This window comes from Pongo abelii, chromosome 9 (genome assembly GCF_028885655.2).
Source record: "Pongo abelii isolate AG06213 chromosome 9, NHGRI_mPonAbe1-v2.0_pri, whole genome shotgun sequence".
Classification (NCBI taxonomy): Eukaryota; Metazoa; Chordata; class Mammalia; order Primates; family Hominidae; genus Pongo; species Pongo abelii.
Window position 1 is genome coordinate 110,266,196 of NC_071994.2, and position 25,788 is coordinate 110,291,983.

A 25,788-nucleotide genomic window follows, 5' to 3' on the forward strand; every position below is an offset into this window, starting at 1 on the left:
CAAACACACAAAAGTAAGAGAGAGCAAGTCTTGGTGGCTTTCTCTGAGACTAGATTTCCTACATTCAATCCTGTTTGTTGTAACAGGATTGAATCTTTCCCTCTCACAGGAGTGACTGTATTAGTCTTATCAGGCTGCCGTAACAAAATACCATCGGCTAGGTAGCTTAAACAACAGAAATTTATTTTTCACAGTTCTGGAGCCCGGAAAATTCAAGACTAAGGTACCAACTAATTTGGTTTCTGGCAAGGGCTCTCTTCCTGACTTGCAGACTGCCACCTTCTTGCTGCATCCTCACATTGCATTTCCTTAGTGCATGCACACACAGAAAGAAAGACAGCTCTGCGCTTTCTTCCTTTTCTTATAAAGACACTAAATCTATAGGACAGAGCTCTATATTTAATATTAATTAAGGAGTTGAGGGCCCTATCACCAAATACAGTACCTTTGTGGTTTAGGGTTTCAACATATCAATTTTTGGGGGGACATAAACCTTCAATCCATAGCAGTGACTAAAGCCATCTTTTTGCCTAAAATTGTGTGTTCCTACCACCTTACAACCAAAATAATTATGAATTTGTAGAGAAAAGAGCTATTGCTCAGGTGGGAGGGTTGTGAAAGAGACCCTTGTAGATCTCATTTCTTAATTCAGAACACATCAAATAACTGCAATGAATAAGTGTTGGTGCAACTCTGTTTCTAGTACTATTCTATAAAGATGACATTGGGGATGTACTGTGTTTCATTTACTCAGGGGCATTTTTTAAAGTATCTATTATGTGCCAGACTAAAGTACTAGGGAATAAAAAGTCAAGAAAGACAGCTGCCTCCAAGAGAACTCTTCTTCTCCATTATTTCTTTCCAAATGCATTCACACATACTGCTAGAGGCATTTCTGTTATCAAATCTGGTTCTATTTATTATTAAAAACTTGGCAAAACCAAACAGTAGCACAGATTGACAAGGAAAATGTTGATTACTCATGTAACAAGAAAATAGCTAAAATGTAAACATTGAAAATTTAACTCTAAACTCATTTGAAACTAAAAAATAACATCTTTTAAAACAAAATTGCTGTGAAAACGTCTTTACCCAAAATTTTGGTCCACAGCCTTTATTAGATTACCTATCAGGGTAAATAAAGTTTAGCCGTGTGAACATGTCCCATTTTATCAAAATATAATTTGGATCAAACTGTCTTTTATAAACTGGTGAGTCTGTGTGTTTTACTGTCTCCTGACCAAAATTCAAAAATGAAAGCCACAAAAAATCTGTGTTTGTGTGTATGTATTTAGGTGTGTTTATGCATATATTTGTATATTAGGTTGTTTGATGTGTCTACATGTTAAAATCTGGCATAGGCAGCCAGAAATCCCTTAAGGAATTCTATTCAGATTGGCTTAAATGAGCACTCATATAAAGTACGTGAGTGCCAACACAAATGCCTTTTAGTTCACATGACTTAAGTAAATTTTTAATAAATAAGCTGGTTTTAAAATTATTGGTAAAATTAAACTAGAAATGTCTTCAAAATTGTTAGCATACATTTTGCCTGTTTACTGATCAAATAGTTTTATGTTTGTTTCTGATAGATGTTTTAAGGTATCTGGGTTTCACACGAAGGTTATAAAACTATAAACCCAGCCTAAAACAGAATGATCTTTGTTTGTACAAATCTTTAATAAGTATGACTAATGTAATATTGTTGGTTTAATTAAAACAGCTATATTTCCTGAGTTATCAGCAAAATATCCACGTATGTAGCTTTAAGTTTCTTACTTAAGTAAACACCTGATACTCACAGGCTATAAAAATGGTTAATAGGAAAATAACTTGAAATGATGACTAGCTTTGCCTAATATCTCAGTTTTCATAAGTAATCTAGGTAAATTTTTCAAAATAAATAAATTAGGTAAACTTAAATGAAATAAACATTTATAAATGGGCTTTTCATGTAATTTGAAATCTCAAAATTATGTTGAATTATATAATAGATATTAAAGGTCTGGGTCATTTTTAAATAAGATAAAATACGGAAACAAATTGATGAACATAAATATGTTTTTTCTTGGCTTTTTACGTTTTATAGAGAGATTAAATATATTTGGGTCTCAGTATATGTGTGAAGATTACGTTATGGAAAAATGTTTCTAAAAATTATAAAATGGTTCTTTTCTATAAAATGCTAATATGTGACAGATAATTCAAAATTACTTGCTATAAATTAAGGTTACTAACAGTTAAAATTCTGATTAAAATACATAGTTCTGTATATAAAGTCTGCCAGGAAATTAAGATGTGTTTTTTAATGAAGAAAAAATTACCAGAAAGGCATAAAATGTGTTTTTATTGAGAAAAAAATGGGAAACAGATAGAAACAAGATAGAAAGGAACTAGTAAGTAGGAGAGAGAGAGAGAGAGAGAGAGAGAGAGCGAGACATGAAGAAAGCTACAGGCATGAAGGTGTATTTATGGTATGGAAGGTCACAAAGAAAAAAGAATAATTTTATATGAGAAAGAATCTTGTGTGATAATTTTTTTCCTAAAGGAAAATGACCACTTATTTAAGAAAGAGGAAGTATAAGACAAAGCAGAAAGCTTAGTTTATGTCACCAATGGTCTGAGTAAGCCACGGTAAGGTTCATGAAAGATGAATTTATGAGAGGAATTTTTGTGTGATCAAGTTTCTATAATTAGAAGGGAATTATTTATAAGTCTTTCTAAACAATGAACTTTGATTTTAAAAATACACCAATACAAAATTAAAAATGTGGTCCCCTATGGTAGAGTCCTGTTTGGTCCCCTACAGTAGAAAGTTTTTGAAGCATTGATCTATTAGTAGTAAAAATTGCAGGAGGTTTTGATTTTTAATTCTAAAACCTCGTTCTTTAAAAGCCATCCTTTAAACTGCAGGTAGTTTCTATTTCTGTCACATTTCTTCCTTAGATCCACTTAATTCCCCTAGTTTCAAGGTCAGAAATGCTGTCTTTTTCATTTAGAATGGTAATTTTATTTCTTGAGGTTGAGTTTTCCTCTTCAAGCTTTTTTTGGGGAAACTTTAAAAATCAGAAGACAAAGATTTCAAAGAGAAATCTGAAACTGCCTGGGGCAATAATCAAATGAATCAGATTAATACCTCAGAAGTTCAACTCTAGCTGTATCTTGCAGCACATAATTTGTAATTCACGCATCATTGTCTTCAGTTCTTTATCTTCTTGAGACGACCTGGGATAAGTGTCTCCTTCAACTTTTTTGAAAGCTCCTGAAACTCTGCTGTTATGACCTAATGCTGAAAAGTTTATCTTAAAGACATTTTTTTAAAAAGCAATGTTTTCCTCCAGTATAACTTGATTCTGCACTCTTGGTGTTTCCTAATATATCCAAATTATTCCATGTAATAACCAGACACACATTCTTCCTATGTCTTATTAAATTCAAGAACACTTTCATCAGGTTCAACTTCCAGGTTATCTAAATGGAATAAGCACACATTGCAGGAGGTTTTTGTTTTACCTTTTTGGTAACTGGCTGTATTAGTCCGTTCTCACACTGATGTAAGGAAATAACTGAGACTGGGTAATTTATAAAGGAAAAAGGTTTAATTAACTCACAGTTCTGCATGGCTGGGAAGGCCTCAGTAAACTTACAATCATGGTGGAGGCAAAGAGGCATGTCTTACATGGCGACACGTGAGACAGAAAATGCACATGGAGGAGGCACTGTCAAGCACTTATAAAACCATCAGATCTCATGAGAACAGCATGGGGGAAACTGACCCCATGATCCAATTACCTCCTACCAGGTCCTGCCCTCAACACGTGTGGATTATGGGGTTTACAATTTAAAAAGAGATTTGGGTGAGGACACAGAGCCTAACCATATCACTGACCTAAAAAAAAAGTTGCACTTTATCAAAATAATTTCTGATGTTGTCTTTATTAGGTTTATTATTACTTACGAAAGCTAGACTTTGAAACAGTTAAGGGTTTCGTTGTTTTTTTTTTTAATCCGTGTAACTTACTGTATTGCTTTTGAAGAATTTTGATTATCACTCTGGTTGAATGAATGACAATTATTTCACAGTGACCTGTGATCCTATTTTGATCAAGTGTTTTGAACTTTTTGGCATGTTTGGCAGGCTTCTCCAGGATCAAAATTCTAAATTAAGTATCTCTGACCTAGAAATAATTTTGGTATTTTCCAGTGAAGCCCCCAGAGAACTCGAAAGAATATGCCTCTCATCTTGCAGAGATAGTAAATGATTAGGCTTATTTGGTAAATTGTGTGGGAAACATTGGCAAATGATAAGTAATGTCAGATCTTTCAGTCACATTTACGTGGTATGTTATTTATATGAATATTCCAATATTGCATAAAACTCTTAGAAATTTAATATGTCATTAGTCATAATTCTAAATATTATATGTCATAAAAGTAATTAGATCTCCTTGTTAACTACTGATTATAATAAACTTTCATTATATTTAAATTTGGCTATTCTAAATATTTGTCATCCAAAATTATTTTTTAAATTCTTTTCTAAAAGCATTTGCACTCAGATTTGTGGAAAACTCTAACCCGCACTCTTAAATACAGGTTTCTAATAACTTTAAGAGTAATGGATTAAATAAAATGTTTTCAAAACTTGAATAAAAAAACTGATGGGGTTATAAAACTGTTAATCAAGACCAAGCAGAACAAAATTAATTACATCAGATTAAATAACTAAAGTTAAGCCAGGCACAGCGGCTCACGCTCGTAATCCCAGCACTTTGGAAGGCCGAGGCGAGTGGACTGCTTGAGCCTAAGAGTTCAAGACCTGGGCAACGTGACAAAACCCTGTCTCTACAAAAATATAAAAATTAGCCAGGTGTGGTGGTGCACACCTGTACTCCCAGCTACTTGGGAGGCTGAGGCAGGAAGATTGCTTGAGCCCAGGAGGTTGCAGCTACAGTGAGCCGTGATTGTGCCACTGCACTACAGCCTGAGCAACAAAGCGAGACCCTGTCTCTAAATAAATAAATAAATAACTGAAGATAATGTTTTTATGACTTTTATTTAAAACATTATTGGTTATTTTACTTAAATATTTTGTTTTCCAGATTTAGAGAAATCTTCTCTCTTAAGCTATCTATAGTTTACAGCAACTTTGTAAAATACAGTTTTGTGGACAAAGATGAAAGCATTTGCTTTTTCTTCCTACTTGAGTCCTCCAAATTTTGTGAATTATTTGTGAGTATTCATACGGTAAAAGGGTTATTTGCATAAGCCCAATGAAAATCTACTCTCTTTTTATAGCAGAATACAATTGGAAACATTGGTTATATTACCAATGTCTTTTATTCATGTTTTTACTGAAATGTCATATTTGAGAATATGCATATATTACTTTACTTCAGTGCTTCCCATCCTTACAGTGAGTAGCTCAAAATTATCACTTCCTGGCAGGCCCAGGAACCTTAAGACTGTAGGTAAAACCCAAAGTCTGCCTTGGCTTGGCTTCCTAGCTACAAGAGGTTTTAAATCAGAGATTTCCATATGACCAATGTAAGAGAAAAAGTGATGTTTCTAATAAAAAGGCAATAATACATCTGTCACCAGATTGAAGCTCTGTGCGTTGTTTTCTGGATCTCATTATCTACCTATAGGCTAGACTATATATTGAGTTCATATAGATTTCTCTAATCCAAATTTCTTCCATAGAATTATGAAAAATGAAAAATGCTTTAAGGCCTTGTAAGCTAAAACTAGATGAATTTTAAGGAACAAGTCTCATGCCTAATTTATGGGCCACACAAAAAGTTCACCAAACTGCCTGATGCCATAACCAGTGACATTCAAACTACAAACCAGGATAACAAGTTGATGTTTTAATGCTATAGACAGCTTTTCCCAAGATATCAGAATAAGACTTCATACTGCAATAAGACTCTTACTTCTCTTAATGCCTATCTTTTTCAATTGCCAGGGTAATGGTCATTTGACTTATTCAATTGGTTGCCTTTAAGCCTAGGTTCATGGTTCAAAACCACTATACATATTGTATTACATATTGCTATAAATTTAATTTTGTATTTTTCCTTTTTAAACTTTTATTTATTACTTGTTAAATGTTTGTGGAAGTACAACTCCTAACAGAATAATGCTGGCCCAACATTTTGAGATGACAGTAAAAAAAACTACAGAACAGACAAAATCAATAACTTAATAATGGACTCCAGGAGGACTTAGCCTGAGAGCCATTCCAGTTAAACTCTCTTGTTGCTGAAATGTTGCTAAAAGTTTTGTTCACACTAACTCCTAGTCACCATTCACTTTCTCCAACATGGGATCAGACAAACAAACTGAGGTAGGGCCATCTTGGAACTGAAGGACAATCAAAACCTAACCACAGGGTGATTAATTAGTGACGCTTTGAGAGAAAGAGCTTGATTAAAATGGGGAAATGTGAAAGTTGTCAGAATCGAAATGGAGTCACTTCTTAGGAATGGGTCATACAAAGCTAAGTGGTAATGATGCTATTTGGGGAAAGGTTTTTTTTGCTTAATTTTGTTTTTTAAAACTCTGATATTTGCTTGAGCAACAGGCAGGTTATCTGCCTGGTTGAATTCTGGTTGAACTGTGTATTCTAGTATTTCCAGTTAAGTGGTGACTAGGTAAAGAAACCACTTGGGGTAGCAATTCAACAATTCACTTTATAAGCTTTCCATTTCCTAGGTAATTTTTTAAAAGCCAGTCAAAACAAAAAAACTTCACTGTCTACTGTACCTAAAGGAAATGGCCTTTTTCCTTACTGTCTATACCTCCTGAACCTTGGTATTATAAAGCTCTGGGGACCTCTGAGTTTGTTCTGACCATTCGCTAGTCCGCATGGCCAAGCACTCAAGGATTGATGGATACCACACACCAGCTATATTTACTTGCTAAAAACAACAGCTCTTTCTCCAAACAACTCAAACCCCCAATTCCCATCGCATTCCATTTGGGTGAGATGCAACTAACAGTCCCCTTCCAGGATAAAGGAGTCAAAGAATAAAGCTTGCCTAGAGGCAAAAAATAATAATAATAACAACAGCAAAACCTGACAAACAGAACCAGGGAAGGCCATGAAGAGAATAATTCTCATGAACAAATGCCTGATAACAAAAACTATCACAAAAGCCTAGGCAAAAACTGCAACCTTACACAAAAAATACTTCTGCAAGGTCATCTGCCCAGCAACTGCCTCTTCAACTTTGGACTAGTGTCACACTTATTATTGATCCTTGTAGCCAAGAGTAATGATCTCAAAACAATTGTGTAACCCTCCTCATTTTTTCCTTAAAAACCTTGTCTTTCTTTACCTCCCTGAATATGCACATAGTTTACTATGTCTTATATATTCCCGTTGCAATGCCCTTATTCCCAAGTAAATATTATTTTCTTTTAGATACCTTATCTCTCTGTTTGCTATCTAAGCTGACACTGTACCCCGGTTTGGGGAAATTTTAAAAATCAGAAAGCAAAGATTACAAACAGAAATCTGTAATTGCCTGGGACAATAAGCAGGCAGATTAACCAAGATAAAGATTTAGAAATAGGCAAGGGTCCCTTTGCTCAATCCCCTACTGGGGATCCAAAGCCTTATGTACACAAGTGAATATAATGGTCACGAAGTGGCGAAGAAAAATTCCTGGGAATCCTTGATATGGGAGCCCCATGAACTGTGGTTCCAAGATTCATTGGTGAAGCCCTATTTGGGACTACAATTAGATGGAGAGAACATAAAAATGTAAAGGTTGATAGGATTATGAAAGTTGGTATATTTTTTTTTGACATGATTTGTGTTTATTATAACATTAATGCAGTTAAACATCTTTTTGTAAGTTTATTTAAGCCATTTCCTTTTCTTCTTTTTTTATTTTATTTTATTTCATTTTATTATTATTATTATTATTATTATACTTTAGGTTTTATGGTACATGTGTGCAATGTGCAGGTAAGTTACATATGTCTACATGTGCCATGCTGGTGCACTGCACCCACCAACTCGTCATCTAGCATTAGGTATATCTCCCAATGCTATCCCTCCCCCCTCCTCCCACCCCACAACAGTCCCCGAAGTGTGATGTTCCCCTTCCTGTGTCCATGTAATCTCATTGTTCAATTCCCACCTATGAGTGAGAATATGCGGTGTTTGGTTTTTTGTTCTTGCGATAGTTTACTGAGAATGATGATTTCCAATTTCATCCATGTCCCTACAAAGGACATGAACTCATCATTTTTTATGGCTGCATAGTATTCCATGGTGTATATGTGCCACATTTTCTTAATCCAGTCTATCATTGTTGGACATTTGGGTTGGTTCCAAGTCTTTGCTATTGTGAATAATGCGGCAATAAACATACGTGTGCATATGTCTTTATAGCAGCATGATTTATAATCCTTTGGGTATATACCCAGTAATGCGATGGCTGGGTCGAATGGAATTTCTAGTTCTAGATCCCTGAGGAATCGCCACACTGTATATTTAAACAGGCCTTGTTTAAAGAAGTTGTGTCTCCTTTACATAAATGCTTTATGGGAATGGACATTATGTCTGGCTGGGGAAAACTTCCTCCACCTAGTATTATAAAACAAAAGGCATATAAATCTGCTCTTCAAATGATACTAATTGGATATGCTAATAAAGGGAACCAGTAAGATTCCCTGTCCACACAGTGTAGAACAGAAGCTTAAGTAATGGTAGGAACAAATCCTGGGTGTGATAGCCCTATGTAAAGCCTAGACTATTGCTTATGGCAAAAGACCGTGAACACCTCCCAGCAATTACTACTGGGAATATGAACTAGAGAATTTCCACTTTAGGGGCATTTACTACCTTGCTATGGGACATTAATTGAAGCTAGCCTTATGACCGAAGGACATAAAATGATCTCAAACCCTGAAATACCCATGATGTATTGGATAATGTCACAGAAACCCTCTAAATGGGGATGCTACTGCCCAGAAGAGTTCCATAATAAAATGGAAATGGCTTATACAAGATCATGCTATCTGAGGAATGCAAAGAGGAAATACTCACAAGCAGGGAGCCTCTCTTCCCCTAGGATTGACTCTGGAAATGTGTGAGGAGCTGCTGGATTTCATAGTGTCCTGTAAACAGTCTCAACTGACTATTCAAGAGCTTTTGGGTTTGCAGATGGCAATTTTCAGGTGAATAGACAACATGCTATTTAGATGGCTGCTACTCTGGGGAAGGTAAAAACAAATCAGCTTGGTGGGCTGAGTTATATGCTGTTTTTCCAGCAGCAATTCAAGAATTGAACAGTGTTAAAAGCCCCAGTGCTTGGGTTTTTACTAACTCATGGTCAGTGGCCAATGGTCTGGAAAAATGGTCAGTCAGAAAGACAATGGAAAAGGAATGTTCATATGGGCCAAAGCCTTAGGGAAATTTGATAGGTGCACTAAATTTCAATGCCCAGCAATGCCCAGGTCGGGAGGTGATTTGAATTGACAAGCAGATATTCCTGTGTGTTCATTTGAGGTGGCCACCTGGGTCCATGAGATGAGTGGTCATGAGGCTATTGCAGCAGTACAGAGATGGGGCTAAGTCTAGACATGCTCCTTTTGCACCCTCTCAGGTGCATAATGCCAAAAAAATGCCAATAAAAACTGTTCAATCTGCCAGCAAAAGAGACAGAGATTGCCAACGGCTATGGGGCAGATTCGTTAGTTGGAAGGCTCAAACATAGCTGGCAAGTGAGACCGATGCTGGTAACCCTGAGGGAATACAAATATAAGTCTTGACAGAAATAGACACTGATCCTAGGCTAGATTTTGCTTACCCCATGGAAAGTAAAAATGCTCAGACTGCTGCTTAAACAAACAAGAACAGAAGATACTGAATGGATTTGGATGGTAAACCATTATTTCTTCAGACCAAGGAATATACTGTATATCCCATAACGTTCAACAATAGTCGTAGAGGTAATCTCCTCAGAGTAGCAGTTTGATAGAGACATAGAATCTGCAATTAAAACATCAACTGACTAAATCAGGGGAAGATAAAAGCATGAAGGGTTGGCTTACACACCTTTACAAGTGTGTGCTCACAATCAACATAAGTGGAGCTAAAAAAAAGTGTCCCCACTATATTTTCCTTTGTTTCTGGTGGAACTGGGAAGAAAGGGTGGGGAAGGATGCTGGCATGACTATGCAATTCTTGCCAAGGGAGGAATATGCTGTTGTAATGATCATAAGTTTTTTCTTTCTTCCCCATATTGTCTCAATTTGATTTTTCTCCCCTACCTAATGCAGATGTCCTAGGACCAGGGCTGCGACTACAAGAGTTAGAAGCTGGGATGATTCCTAACCAAGAAACTGTAACTGTATTTTTTAACCTTATGTCAGAATTCCTAAGGCCCTGATGAGGGTGAGTTGTGCCCCCAGCCCATCTGGAAAAATTGGGGTTAACAGTGAATGCAGCTATATTGTCTGGAAGTAAAAAATAAACCATGAGTTCTGCACCTCATAACCTTACTCTTTCTAAATGGGAGTGGACTGAGAGAGAGGTACTTACTAGATTGGTATTGCTGCCTACAGTGTAGACCAGCATAGTGGCCTATACTAATTTCTCTTCAAAACATTAGAAAAAAAAGTTTGGTATTAATGAAGAAAAGGAGGAATAGTAGCTGAGGGTAAAGAAATGAATAACTGGGTTATGAATTGAAGGAAATCCAATATTACATTTACACCTTGAAAGAGGCTCAGAGCAAGAGATGACATTGTCTTTTAACTCAATTATACCAGATGCCTCAAAAGGTGAAGCTATACACTTGCCTTTGGAAACTGGCTAGATTGAATGAATGTCTACTTCCATTTTGTCCCTATTTTGATAAGGAACAAAACAGGGATGCTCACTTCTTTTCAACACAGTGATGAAAGAGCTATTAAGCAAGAAATAAATAGAGCAATTAAGCAATAAATAAATATATAGTACTATTAAGAACAATTAAGCAAAAAATAAATAAAGTCATCATAATAGGAAATAAATAAATGAAATTCTCTCTCTTTACTGATAACATGGCCTTATATATAGACAATCCTAAAGACCCCACCAAGAAACTGTGAGAACTGATAAATTCAGTAAAGTTGCAGGATATAAAATCAACATATTAAAATCAGTACTTTCTATATACTAATAACAAACTATCTGAAAAGAAAATCAAGAAAACAATACCATTTACAACAGCATCAAAACAACAAAAGTATTTAGGTGTAAATTTAACCAAGGAATTGGAAGAACTGTAGAGTGAAAACTATAAAATACTAATGAAATAAGTTGAAAAAAACCACAAATAAATGGAAAGATATCCTATATCCACTGACTGAAAGAATTAATATTGTTAACATGTTCATACTACCCAAAGCAATCCACAGATTCAGTGCAGTTACTATCAAATTACAATGTCATTTTTCACAGAAATAGAGAAAAAAAAACAGTCCTTAAATTGGTATGAAATGGCAAAGACCGGGGGCCGGGCACGGTGGCTCACACCTGTAATCCCAGCACTTTGGGAGACAGAGGCAGGCAGATTACCTGAGGTCGGGAGTTCGAGATCAGCCTGGCTAACATGGTGAAACCCCGTCTCTACTAAATATACAAAATTAGCTGGGCATGGTGGCACATGCCTGTAATCCCAGCTACTCTGGAGGCTAAGGCAGGAGAATCGCTTGAACCCGGGAGACGGAGGTTGCAGTGAGCTGGGATTGTGCCACTGCACTCCAACCTGAGCGACAGTGAGACTCTGTATCAAAAAAAAAAAAAAAAAAAAAAAAGAAATGGCAAAGACCCTGCATACTCAAAACAATCTTGAGCAAAAAAGAACAAAGCTGAAGGCATTACACTGCATGATTTCAAAACACATGCTAAAATGGTTGTAATCAAAATAGCACAATACTGGCACCAAAACATACACATATGTCAATTGAAAGGATAGAAAGATCAGAAATAAATCCACACATTTATGGTCAATTGATTTTTGAGAAAGGTACCAAAAGCACATAACGGGACAAGGACAGTGTTTAATAAGTGAGATTGGAAAAACTGATTACTTACATGCAGAAGAATAAAATTTGATCCCTATCTTACACCAGGTACAAAAAATTTACTCAAAATGGTTAAAGACTTAAATCTAAGACCTGAAATGGCAAAACTACTACAAGAAAACATGGTGGAAAATCTTCACATTTGTCTGGGCAGTGATTTTTCAGACACAACCCAGAAAACACAGGCAACAAAACTAAAAATAAACAAATTGTATTAAACCAAACTATAAAGTTTTTGCATAGCAAAAGAAACTATCAACAGAGTGAAAAGACAATCTACATAATGGAAGAAAATGTTTGCAAACCATACATCTGATAAGAGGTTAATATCCAAAATTTATGAGTAACACAAACAACTCAATAGCAAGAGAACAAATAACCCAATTAAAAAATAAGCAAACAACCTGAACAGACATTTCTCAAAAGGCATACAAATGAACAACAGGTACACAAAGAAATGCCCAACATCACTAATCATTACTGAAATGTAAATTAAAATCACAATTAGATATCAACTTCCAGCTATCAAAATAGCTTTTATCAAAAAGATCACATATGTTGGCAAGGGTGTGGAGAAAAAAATAACTCTTACACATTGTTGGTGGAAATGCAAATTAGTACATCCATTATGGAAAATGGCAAGAAGGTTCCTCAAAAAACTAAAAGTAGAACTATCATATGATCCAGCAATCCCACTACTGAATATATAGCCAAAGCAACTGAAATCAACATGTCAAGAGATATCTGCACTCCTCTGTTTAATGTAGCATTATTCACAATACCCAAGACATGAAATCAACCTGTGCCCATCAATGGATGAATGGATGAAGAAAATGTGGGATATATACACAATGGAATACTATTCAGCCTAAAAAAAAAATCTGTCATTTGTAAAAACACAGGTGAATCTGAAGGACACTATGCTAAGTGAAATGAGCCAGGCAAAAAAGACGTACTGCATAATCTCACTTATATGTGGAATCTAAAAAAGTCGAACTCATAGAACCAGAGAGTAGAATTATGGCTAGGAAATGCTGGCAGTAGGGGTAAGGGTAATGGTCGAAGGGTACAAAGTTTCAAATACAAGAATACCTTTTGAGATCTATCTAACAGCAGGGTGACAACAGTCAATAGTACTGTATATTTCAAATAACTAATGATAAATTTCAAATATATTGTCATAAAAATAAGTTAGTGAGATTATAGACAGGTTAATTAGCTAGATTAAATCATGCCACATTGTTTACATATATCAAAACATCACATACCCCATAATTTGTACCCCATAAATGTAAACAATTTTGATTTGCCAATTAAAATATTAATAAATTAGAAACTGCTTAAGTGGAGTGACACAACATGTTCACGATTTAAAAAATAAAATCTATTAAAAAATGTATACACCAACCTTCTGGTGTTTACATTAGTCTTAATGGGCGCCATTTGACCTCCCAGTTCACGTATTCATTGGACACTAACCAGGAAATCTGTGTCCTAATCCCCAGCAAAAAGAATATTATTGTGCCATCTTGGATCAGATGTTTGATCTACCCTATTCTAAACAACGGTGTCTGGGAGTATCTGGACACATGACTCCTGCTGCCAATGTTTGGGCCATGGGAGAAGCCTCTGTGATGTAAAGTGACTAACATGTTCACCAGCTCACCAGCTCTTCACAAATAGATGAGATCAGACCCCTGGGAGAGGGGGAGGAGGACTGGGTAACTTGAGAGCAGGAAATTTTCCCGAGTATCAAGAGAAACATCAGGACACAGAGGGGTTACAAAATGGTAATATTCTCATTCTATCATCATTTTTTACCTAGTTGGAATGCCTTCCTTATGCCAACCACTTGGTTATCCCGTAGTACAGTGTATACAGGAAAGCCATGTCTTATCTTTCCTTTCATTTATCAGTTTTCAAAATAAAGAGTTGATTTCTTAGCATCTTCTAAAATCTTAATAAATTTTGTGCTTTTTTAATTTTAGTATCTGTACAAATTATTGGACTTAAACATATTTGATGTGTTTCTATCTATTGCAGTTATTATTCTTACTGTTGCTTAAAATTATACTATATGTACCCAGTGAGATCCTATTCAGGTTGAACTCCAAGTCCTTTCCTATATCATTCTCTGTCTCTAATAGGATCAATTTTGTTAAGCTGTGTATTTTTAGAAAATCATCTATTTCTCCTTTTTCAATGTATTTATATAAAAAATTGATGCAAGATAGTCTTTTATTATGTTTAAAATTTCCCCTATTAATGATATTTACTTATATTTCTAATTTTGTGCTAGTTCTAATTTTGAATGTTTGTGCATTGCCTCTTTATCTTGTTAATTGATACAGAACAATTTTATTATTCTAATTAAAAACATCAAGAAAGCAATTACTTTTTACTTACTCCCCAGTGTGTGGCAAGGATTTTAGCATATATTTTACTTTCACTGTTTATCTTACTCTTATTATTCCTGTTTTTATGATCACTTTCTTTAATGCTGACAGCTTTTATTAAGTTTACAAAGAGTAAAATACATAAATCCTAAATGTACGTATTGTACAAGAGATTGTTTCACATCTTTATGAACACTCCATATTATCCATATTTTTGACCGTAGCCATTCTGGTATTTGTATGTAATAGTATCTCATTGTAGTTTTAATTTTCATTCTTCTGGTGATAAGAACATTGAGTACCTTTTAACCTGAATATTGCTTAGTTAGATATCTTTTATTAAATGCCTATTTCAACCTTCAGATAATTTTGTATTAGGTTATCATTAAAGTATCAATTAGTAATAGTTCTTTATCATATGCAAGATTAAATTACAAGTGGTCCTTGACCTACAATGGTTTGACATGATTTTTTTTAATTTATGGTGAGTATTGGGATATTAAATGCATTTTTGACAATGATATTTTCTACTTGCACTGGGTTTATCAGGACATAACCCCATCATAAGTTGAGAAGCATCTATATGATGAATACTCTTTCCAATTCCTGGCTTGCTTTCACTTTTTTGATGATGACTTTTGTAAGTAGAAGTTTTCCATTTTTATGAGGTCAAATTTATCATTTTTTTCTTTTATATTTAGTGGTTTCATGTTTGGTCTAAGAAAGCTTTGACTACTATTTTTGTCTAGAAGATTTATAGTTTTAACTTTCACTTGGAGATCTATGATGCATTCTCCAATTAATTTTGTATACGGTAATATAGGGCTCAAGGTTCACTTGTTCTAATTTGTAAATTCAACTGTTTGGGATATATATGCTTATATATAGCATCTGTATTTATACACATATAATGACATTATATCCTGAGATCTTACTAAACTCACTTATCAGTACAAATAGTTTATTTGTAGATTCCCTTTTCAATTCTGTATGTATATAATCATAAAATATGTGAGGAAATATAACTTTATTTTTTCCTTTCCAAACTTTATTCCCCTAAATTATTTGTCTTGCTTTTTTCACTGGTTAAGAGTTCAGTACAATGTTAAACAAAAACAGAAAGAGTGGATCTAATTGCCTAGTTCCCAGTCCTAAAGGGAAAGACGTTTAATAGTTCACATTAAGTGTGATGTTAGCTGTAGGTTTTTAACAGATACCCTTTATAAAACTGAGGAAATTTCCATCTATTCTTAGTTTGCTGAGAATTTTTATCTTTAATTGGTGTCGAATTTTTTCAAGTGCTTGTTCTGCACCTATTTGAGATAATGGGGTTTTTCTCTTTTATTCTGTTAACTTGGTAAACTACACTGACTTTCAAATATTAAACCAATCTTACATTCCTGACATAAAGTACATTTGGTCATATTTGGTCACAATGTATGTATAAATATAAATATGCATATTATGTATTGTAAGGGTTTTTGCATCTATGCTTATAAAGGATACTGGTCTGAAATTTGGTGTCTTGAGGATATTAAAGCAATACAGTGTTGGTCTCATACAACGACTTGGGATGCATTCATTCACTGTCTTTTCACTAAAAGATTTTGTGCAAGATTAGTGTATCTTTTCAAATGTTTTATAATATTCACCAGTAAAGTAATATGAGATTAGAGATGGTTTTTAATTAAAAGTTCAATTTATTTAAGAGATCTGTAAGTGTTCAGATTTTATATTTGTTATTGTGTCTAGTTTTGAAAAAATTATATCTTAAGGAATGTGCCCATTTTCTAAGGTACTAAATTTATTGGCTTAAAAGTTGTTCATGGTATTTCACTTTTATACTTACAATGCCTGTCAAACCTGTAATGATATTTCTGTTTTTAATACTGATTTGTATTTTCTCTCTTTCTCTTTCAGTTTTATAAATCTTTTTAAAGAAGACATTTTGAGCTTTGTTAATTTTCTCTATTATTTGCTTTCTGCTCTTGTTTTGCTTTCCTTTCTTCATATCTAATTTTCTATTTTTTCTCTCTTCTTAAGTGAAAGCTTACATCAGCAACTGTAATCCTCATTTTCGTTTCTAATATGTGCATTTAAAGCTATGAATTTCCCTCTAAGTAGTGATTTAGCTATATCCCATAAATTTAGAAATGTTGCACCCACATTGCTTAGGCAAAATATTTTCTAATTTCCATGAGTTAGTTAGATTTATGTTGTTGGATTTCTAAATATTTAGAGACTTCTTACTTATCTTTGAAAATACTGATTTTTGGAAAGTTCCATTGTTGTCAATGAATATACTCACTATGACTTCCATCTTTTGACATTTATTAATATTTATGGCTGGGTGTGGTGGCTCACGCCTGTAATCCCAGCAATTTGGGAAGCCAAGGTGGGTGGATCTCCTGAGGTCAGGAGTTCGAGATCAACCTAGCCAACATGATGAAACCCTGTCTCTACTAAAAATACAAAAATTAGCCAGGTGTGGTGGTGCACACCTATAATCCCAGCTACTCAGGAGGCCGAGGCAGGAGAATCACTTGAACCTGGGAGGCAGAGGTTGCAGTGAGCCAAGATCATGCCACTGCACTGCAGCCTAAGTGACAGAGTGAGACTCCAACTCAAAAAAAAAAAAAAGAGATTCATATGGCCCAGAATACAGGCTATAATTTGGTAAATATTCCATATGCACTGGAAAAAATGTGTAATATGTCATTATTGGGTATATAGTGTTTTATAATTGTCAATTAGATCATAAAGAGTCATAGTATTAAAATCTATGGTCTTTAAATTTTTCTCTGCTTATTCAAATAATTATCAACAGAAGAGTTTTTAAATCTTCAACTATTTTTATATATTTGTCTATTCCTTCTTTATATATTTGTCATTTTTCTCTTTAAATATTTTGAAGCTATATTTTTGAAAATCATATATTTGAGATTGTTATTAATATATATCTTAGATGAAATTTAATACTTCACATTATAGAGCAGTGGTTCCCAATGTATTTTGCACCTGGGACTGGTTTCATGGAAGACACTTTTTCCACAGATGTGGTCAGGTGTGGTCTGGAGATGAATCAAGCATTAGATTCTCGTGAGGAGTGCATAACCTAGATCCCTCGCATACACAGTTAACAATAGGGTTCACACTCCTGTGAGAATCTAATACTGCTGCTGATCTGAGAGGAGGTGCAGATAAGGCTCTAATGCTTGCTTGCTCACTGTTCACCTCCTGCTAAGCGGCCTGGTTCCTAACAGGCCATGGTCTGGTCCTAATAGTTCATGGCTAAGGATTGGGGAACCTTGTTATAGAGAATTTTTCTGACATCTGGTAATACTTTTTGTCTCAAAACCTTTTTGTCTGACATTAGTGTAGCTTCATTATTTTTCTTAAAGGTAGTATTTGTATGATATATATTTTTCTATTTATTCATATTCAGCTCAATGCTGTTCTTTTATTAGGGTGCTATCTCTTGTAAACAGCATATAGTTGGGTCTTTTAACTATACAATCTGACAATATCTGCCTTTTAACTGGAAAGTTAGTCCATTTACAGTTAATGTAGTTACTGCTGTGGATAGGTAAATTGATTTCTTTTGGTCTTCTGTTTTCACTTTTTATTGGTCTTTTAGCTATATTTATTTGTATTGTTTTTCATGGTTGTGCTAGAGATCATAATATGAATTATTAACCCTTTGTAATCATAGTTTACATTTAATTAATGTTATTCAACATAGCATATAATGTAAGGACGTAGCATATAATGTAAGAACCTATATCAGTAAATTCCTTTTAACTTTCTTTGCCCTTTGTGTCACTTTTGTCATATATTTTAACTCTAAAATCTGTATAAATCTTATTACACATTTTTCATTATTTCTACTTTGAACAATTTAAGAATATTTTAATGAACTTTTTAATGCACATATTTACCAGTGTTCTGCTTTCCTTTCTGAAGAGCCATGCTTTCATCTTGTATTATTTGTCTTTGGCCTGAAGAACTTCCTACTACTATTTCTTGTGGTATGTTTCTAATACCAACAAATTGTCCTGGTTTTTCTTTATCTTAAAATTCTTTTATTTCATCTTCACTTTTAAGGAACATTTTTACTGGATGTGGAATTTCAAGTGACAGCTTTTTTTCCTCAAGATTTTAAAGATCACATTCTATTATTCTAACTTCTTTTTGTTTTCAATGAGAAGTCACTTTATTATTTAAAAATTTTGTCCTCTTTCTCTGGCTGGTATTATAATTTTTTATATTTTTATTTTTCAGCAGCTAACCTATAAAGTAATGAGTGTAGCCTTTGTATTTATCCTGCTTAAAGGATACTTTTTTTTTTTTTTAACAATTTTTGTTTGTTTGTTTTTGAGACAGGATCTCACTCCATCACCCAGGCTGGAGTGCAGTAGCATGATCATGGCTCACTGCAGCCTCAATCTCCCAGTTTCAGGTAATCATCCCACCTCAGTCTCCTGGGTATCTGTGACTACAGGCATGCACCACCACACCTGGCTATTTGTGTGTGTGTGTGTATTTTTTTTACAGCTGGAGTCTCACAATATTGCCCAGGCTTGTCTTGAACTTCTAAGCTCAAGTGATCTGCTTACCTCAGCCTCCCGAAGTGCTGGGATTAGAGGAATGAACCACTGTGCCGAGTTGAGCTTTTTTTAAACTTTAGTTTAGGTTCGGGGTGCACGTGCAGGTTTGTTATGCAGGTAAACTCGTGTCATGGGCATTTGATGTACAGATTATTTCATCACCCAGGTACTAAGCCTAGTAGCAATTGTTATTTTTTCTGTTCCTCTTTCTTCTCCCACTCTCCTCCCTCTGGGGCAGCTCCAGTGTCTGTTGGTCTGCTCTATGTGTCCATGTGCTCTCATCATTTAGTTCCCACTTATAAGTGAGAACATGCAGTATTCGGTTTTCTGTTCCAGTGTTAGTTTGCTAAAGATAATGGTCTCCTGCTCCATCCACGTTCCAAAAGGTCATGATCTCATTAATTTTTGTGACCACATAGTATTCTATGGTATATGTGTCCATTGACGAACATTTAGGTTGGTTCAATGTCCTTGCTATTGTGAATGGCTGCAATGAACATGTGCATGTATGAGTCTTTATGATAAAACAATTTCTATTCCTCTGGGTACATACCCAGTAATGGGATTGCTGGGTCAAATGATAGTTTTGTTTTTAGCTCTTTGAGGAATCACCATACTGTCTTCCACAGTGGTTTAACTAATTTACAATCCCACCAACAGTGTATAAGCATTCCCTTTTCTCCACAACCTCTCCAGCATGTTATTTTTTGACTTTTTAATAGTAGTCATCCTGACTGGTGTTAGATAGTATCTCACTGTAGTTCTGATTAGCATTTGTCTAATGATCAGTGATGTTGAACTTTTTTCATATGCTGTTGGTCACATGTATGTCTACTTTTGAAAATTGTCTGCTCATGTCCTTTGCCCACTTTTTAATGGGGTTTGTTTTTTTTCTTGTAGTTTAGGTTCCTTATAGATGCTAGACATTCGACCTTTGTCAGATGCACAGTTTGCAGATATTTTCTCTCATTCTGTAAGATGTTTGTTCACTCTGTTGATAATTTCTTTTGCTGTGCAGAAGCTCTTAAACTTAGTTAGATCCCATTTGTCAGTTTATGCTTTTGTTGCAATTGCTTTTGGCATCTTCGTCGTGAAATCTTTGCCATTTCTTATGTCCAGATGGTATTGCCTAGGTTGTCTTCTAGGGTTTTTATGGTTTCAGGTTTTACATCTAAGTCTTTAATCCATCTTGAGTTGATTTTTGAATATGGTATAAGGAAGGGGTCCAGTTTTAATCTTCTGCATATGGCTAGCCAGTTCTCCCAGCACCATTTACTAAACAGGAAGTCCTTTTCCCATCACTTGTTTTTATCAGCTTTGCCAAAGATCAGATGGTTGTAGGTATGTGGTCTTATTTCTGGGATCTCTATTCTGTTCCATTGGTCTACATGTCTGGTATTGTGATAGTACTATGCTGTTTGTTACTATAGCCTTGTAGTACAGTTTGAAGTTGGGTAGCATGATACCTCCTGCTTTGTTCTTTTTGCTGAGCAAAAAGGGAATACATTTTGAATTTGATGTTGTTCATCAATTTTAGGAAATTTGTATCCATTTCTTCTACCATATTCTGTCTCTTCTCTCTCCATGGGCTTCCAAATAAACATATATTAAACCACTTAATGTTGTGACAGATGCTGGGGTTTTTTTATGCTCGTTCATTTTAATTTTTAAATTATCTTTTATCTATTTGCTTCAGTTTGAATAATTTATGTTTCCCTTTCTTTAAGATTACTAGCCCTTTCTGTGCACTATTCAATATGCTTATAAATCCATCCAATTAATTTTTTATTCTAGACATAATTTTTAGTTCTAAAATTTCCATTTAACTCTTTTTATACTTTGTGTTTCTCTGCTAAAACACCACATCTGTTTGACCATATTTTTTTTCTCTAAATTGTTTTATATAAATAATATTTTTATGATGGTAATTTAAAGTCTTCACAAATTTCTACACTTCAGCATCTCTGGGCCTTCTTCTATTGACTGATTTTTGTCCTGGTTATGTGCCACAGTCTCCTTCTTTACATATCTAGTAATTTTTTATTATATTATTAACATTGTAAATAGAGTACTATGTAGATTCTGGATTATTTCATCTTCCTTCAATAAGGGCTATATTTTGTCTAACAGACAATAAATTACTGGTGAATCACTTTGATCCTATAGGTATCTGATTTTAGGTTTTTTGAGGATTTGGTTTAGTTTTGAAGGTTGTCCTAAATACCTAAGGACCTCCATGTTTGTTAACAGCCATTATTCCTAGGATGTGGCACCTACTCTGAAAACTATTTCCTTGAGATCTTAAATTTGATCAGGAGGTACACTAAGATCTCCCTACTCTGGCTCCAATACCTCCTTAGCATTATGCAATCTCTCTTCTACCCCAACAGCAATTCTCTGCTAGCCCTATAGCCTTGTTCAGCAGTCTTATCCTGCCTATGCACAATTTAGGATTTGGTCAAGAACCTAAGAGGAACCCCTACACAAATTTCTGAATCTCCTTTGCAGCTGTTTTCCTCTGGTACTCTGCCCTTTCAATTCAGCTGCTGTTTTAGCAACCACAAACTCCCATCTCTAATTCCTCTGCCCAGAGAGGCTAAGATTCTCTGCCTGAGTGGCATATCACCATTAAACTCTACGAAATGCCCATAATAGCAAACTTGAGTGAATGTAGATCTTACCTTGTATACTTCACTCAAAGATTGCAACTCCGTGCACTGTGCAATGCCTGAAACTCTTGTTTCATGTGTATTTTCCAGTTTATAGTTGTTTACTACAGGAGATTAAATCCAATACTAGCTACTCCATTGTGACTGGAACCAAAAGTGCCTGTAATCAATTGTTCAAAATCCAGACTAGTATTATAATATTGCTTATTTCTATAATTATGCTTTTTAACAATTTTTTAACATTTATATTTTGCTTTGTTACACTAAAGTATTTTTTATTCTAAGCTCTATATTTATACTTCTTCAAAATTCACCCAATGGCTTATCTATTCTTTAAAATAATACAGTTTTGAATTATTAATCTCTCAATTCACTAAAGAATGCCTTTGAGTAATTATTTTTTTCATACTGTTTAAATAACAGACATATTCTAAGGCTTTGCATTTCAAAAAAAAATCTAGCTGTTGCCTTAATATCTTAACATGAATGGCAGCTCCACTGGGTATTTTCTGTTCATGTTGTCTCATTTTTTATTGGCATTCATATTTTAATAGTGTGAAGTCAACCCACTTGGCATCCATTTGAACAGAAACTACATCTTACTTTCCACCTTGTTGCTCATGAATTTTTATTATCGTTGAAGTTTAAAATGTCTTCCATGATGCCTACAGATGTATTACCATTAATATCACCTAGAACACAGTGACCCTTTATATTAATAATTTATAGACTTAGCTGGAAACTTTATATCTATTTTACTGAATATTAATGCTTCTGATATATATCAGAATATAAATATGTCAGAAGCATCAATAGACAGTAAACTATATTCTGATACATATAAAACATATATAAGTATACATCAGAATATATTGCTTACTTCTGTAGTTATGCTTTTTAAGAATATATTAATATGTCCTGCTATATCTGATATATATCATCAGATATAGCAGAACATATTAAAATATATACATATATATTCTGGTATATATCAGAAGCATTAAAATACAGTAAAATAGATATAGAATATACATATCAGGAGCATTTTATATATATAATAAGAATTATATATATATCAGGGGAATTTTTATAGACACAAAATTTTGATCATATTTAGGAACATTTAAAATTCATAGGTTGGCTCTCCATTTCTCAATACTTGCTATTGTTTTGCTTTCTTGCTTTTTCTTTACATTCTTTTTCTCTTTAAGTCTCTGAAACTTTTGAATGTTTTTCTTCATCTCCATGATAAATTTTCTAGAGAGCCAATTTTGCTTCCTATAGATAATTTAGTTGCGCCCTTATGTATTGAAATTCTTTCCATTCTTTACCACGACAACTACCTTCTGTCATGCTGTTCTTTATCCCATACCATTTTCTCTTTATTAGTTGCTCATGCTTCATAAAGGTCATGCCTTCATATCTTTTACTGAGAGCACTAAACAGATATTATCTAGCTATTCTGCTACTTCTTGTCGCAAATAATTTTTAGAGGCATATTTTACCTTTGAGTCTTCAGATTAACATAACTTTTTGGTGCTATAGAATATTTTATAGACCCAATTTTGCTTTTCATTGCTTATTTGTTTATATTTATGCCTGACTGAGTTGAGATCTCTTTAGGTCTACCATTGCCAACAGACATGGTAAATTGTGTGTCCTTAAGCATCTCTTTATTGGACATTTGGGGCATTAGATGGCTTATCTCAAATCTAAACTTAGAAACATAGTAATGAGTATATCCTTAATCCAACTTATGGTGTGCAGCAAGTATTTATGCCTTGTGGCTCTGCTGAAATATGTTAAAATATTCTGTTTTTGCTGTTGAATTCTCCATGTTAGACAATAAAAATGCATATCCTGTGATGCAAGGAATTAACGCACATCCTCTTTTCCCCTGTTTTTGTGTACTAAAAGCTAAAATCAGTGTAGGAAGAGAGGACTTGTTTTCCTGGTTTAGAGCAGGAGGTGAAATGCTGGGACACTGGTATAAGACGTTTCCTACTTCAGAAAATATTTCCTGTGCAGTATGGGGGTGACCTGCTTGACATGTACAGCCTTTTTGTTCCTGGGCTGAAAGAAGGTAGATAAAATGAGTCAAACTCTTCTCATGCAAAGGAGTCAGCATGTATAGCCTAGGGAAGTGTTTCTCAATCTAATCCAGTCAGTTTTTCAATTCCTAGGAACTCCTCTCAAATGTTAATTTATAGTACACTCTTATTCATTCCCAGTACTGTCAAAAATTTTATATATCCTAAGTATTTTTTAAAGAAAAATCTGGAGAAGACAGCATGCCACTACATTGCCTCAGAATTTTCAATGATCTCTTGTAATAGACTTTGTATGTGTTTCCATTTTTTTACTTCCTCCAACTGACAGTCACTACATATAATTTCCCCACCTGTCTTGCCTTTAAGTTTAAAAATCTAATACCATATATTAAGAGTAAATAGAAGATTATTGAGAGAGTCCCTTACTTATCAAATTAAAATCCTAATTCTCAGTGATGGAGCGCAATCTCTGAAAATAGTAAACATTGTAGTGTATGCACAAACCAGTCCCTTTGCACAGAATCCTCTGCCCATCTGCAGACTAGTCAGCAACAGAGAACAAAAAAGTGCACAATTGTAGACATTTTTTAACTTGAAAATAAAATCTCGTTTAAGAAACATTTAACTTTTTTTTTTTATCTTGCAAAGACCAACTTCAAGCCATCTCCTCCAAGAAATACTTCCCTTCTGATCCTTCCTGTGCTTAGCAACAAGGTCAGACAGTTTAACTTGAAAAAGCAAAATTGAGTAAAATACTTGTTAATAGTATGTTGCTATGTTGGATTTGGAATACACTGAGACATTTTATCTTGTTTTTTTAAAAATAAAATTCTAAAATATTATTTTATTACTTTTTCAGATAAAATGATTAAAATCATTAAAATTGAATTGTGTTCTTTGTTCCTCAAACTCTGGAATCAACCAATAAAATAAAGATAAAGTAGTGTCTTCTTCAGAGTGCTACTGTGAAGACTAAGACAAGATATGTAATGTACTTAAATAAAAATAAAACTATCAATATTACTGACGAGAAGTGCTAACTATAAGCACAGAACCACAAATTTATTTGTGTATACTACAGAGAATTATAAAGAAAAAGGAAAGCAATAAGTATAGTTTTTGACCCAATAATTATACTTTTTTTTAACATTGTGGCTGTATTGTTTTTCCTCTATTCCACAAAATACAAAGCATGATATTCAACCCAGAGGAAAAACACTGTTGTCTTGATAGGTACAATGGTAATTTCAAACCTGCTTCGTTAGACTATAAATTCTTAAAAAGTAGAGATTACACCTAGTTAATTCTGCCTATAACCAAGTCCAAAACCATGCATATGGGCAACTCAATGAGCCACATTCTGTCCTGATTGGACATTATCTAGGTAATCCCTTAGTTATATTTTCAATTCCTACTTTTGATTCAGTTGAATTTTGCAATTTGTGAAATTGATGTGTCCACGATGCCCAGCCGATTAAATATTCATCCAATATTTATCGAGCACATTCTAGGAGTCAGCCAATGTGGTAATTGCCTGGGAGACAATCCCAAGTCACCACTTCTATCTTCAAAGATCTCACAGCCTAGCAGAGGGAATAGACTATTTTTAAAAATCACAACTCAGTATGACAAGTGCCATGGATACTATGGAATAAAATTTGGGAATCCCCTAGCTGAACTGATGAGGTCATGGTTAACCTGAAAAGCAAGTAGGAGTTAGCTATGGAATGAGGAGTCCCACCTGCAGCCAACCTTATACTGCAGAGGGGTTGATGCCTAGACACTGGCAATAGACGCTTGGGTTTGGATTCCCCCTCAGCCAATTCTGAGCTTAGTGAGCTTTAACAAATCCTTTAACCCCTTGGAGATTTTTCTGCAAAATGAGGATTATAATAGTTTCTGATTAATGGAGTTGTGGGGACCAAATTGGTTAAGTAGAACTTTTACCAGGCCCTGCTACACAGCAAGCCCTAGC

The 25,788-nt window shown here is 34.4% G+C and overlaps 1 long non-coding RNA gene across 1 annotated transcript in view; it reads left to right on the forward strand.

Annotated features, from left to right (window-relative positions):
- LOC129048759 (uncharacterized) overlaps positions 1 to 24,833 on the forward strand; it is a 38,161-nt gene extending 13,328 nt beyond the window's left edge. The window contains exons 2-3 of the long non-coding RNA XR_008511352.1: positions 24,462 to 24,527; positions 24,673 to 24,833. This is a non-coding gene — a long non-coding RNA (uncharacterized LOC129048759). The remainder of the gene's footprint in view (positions 1 to 24,461; positions 24,528 to 24,672) is intronic.
- Positions 24,834 to 25,788: the final 955 nt, after the last annotated feature.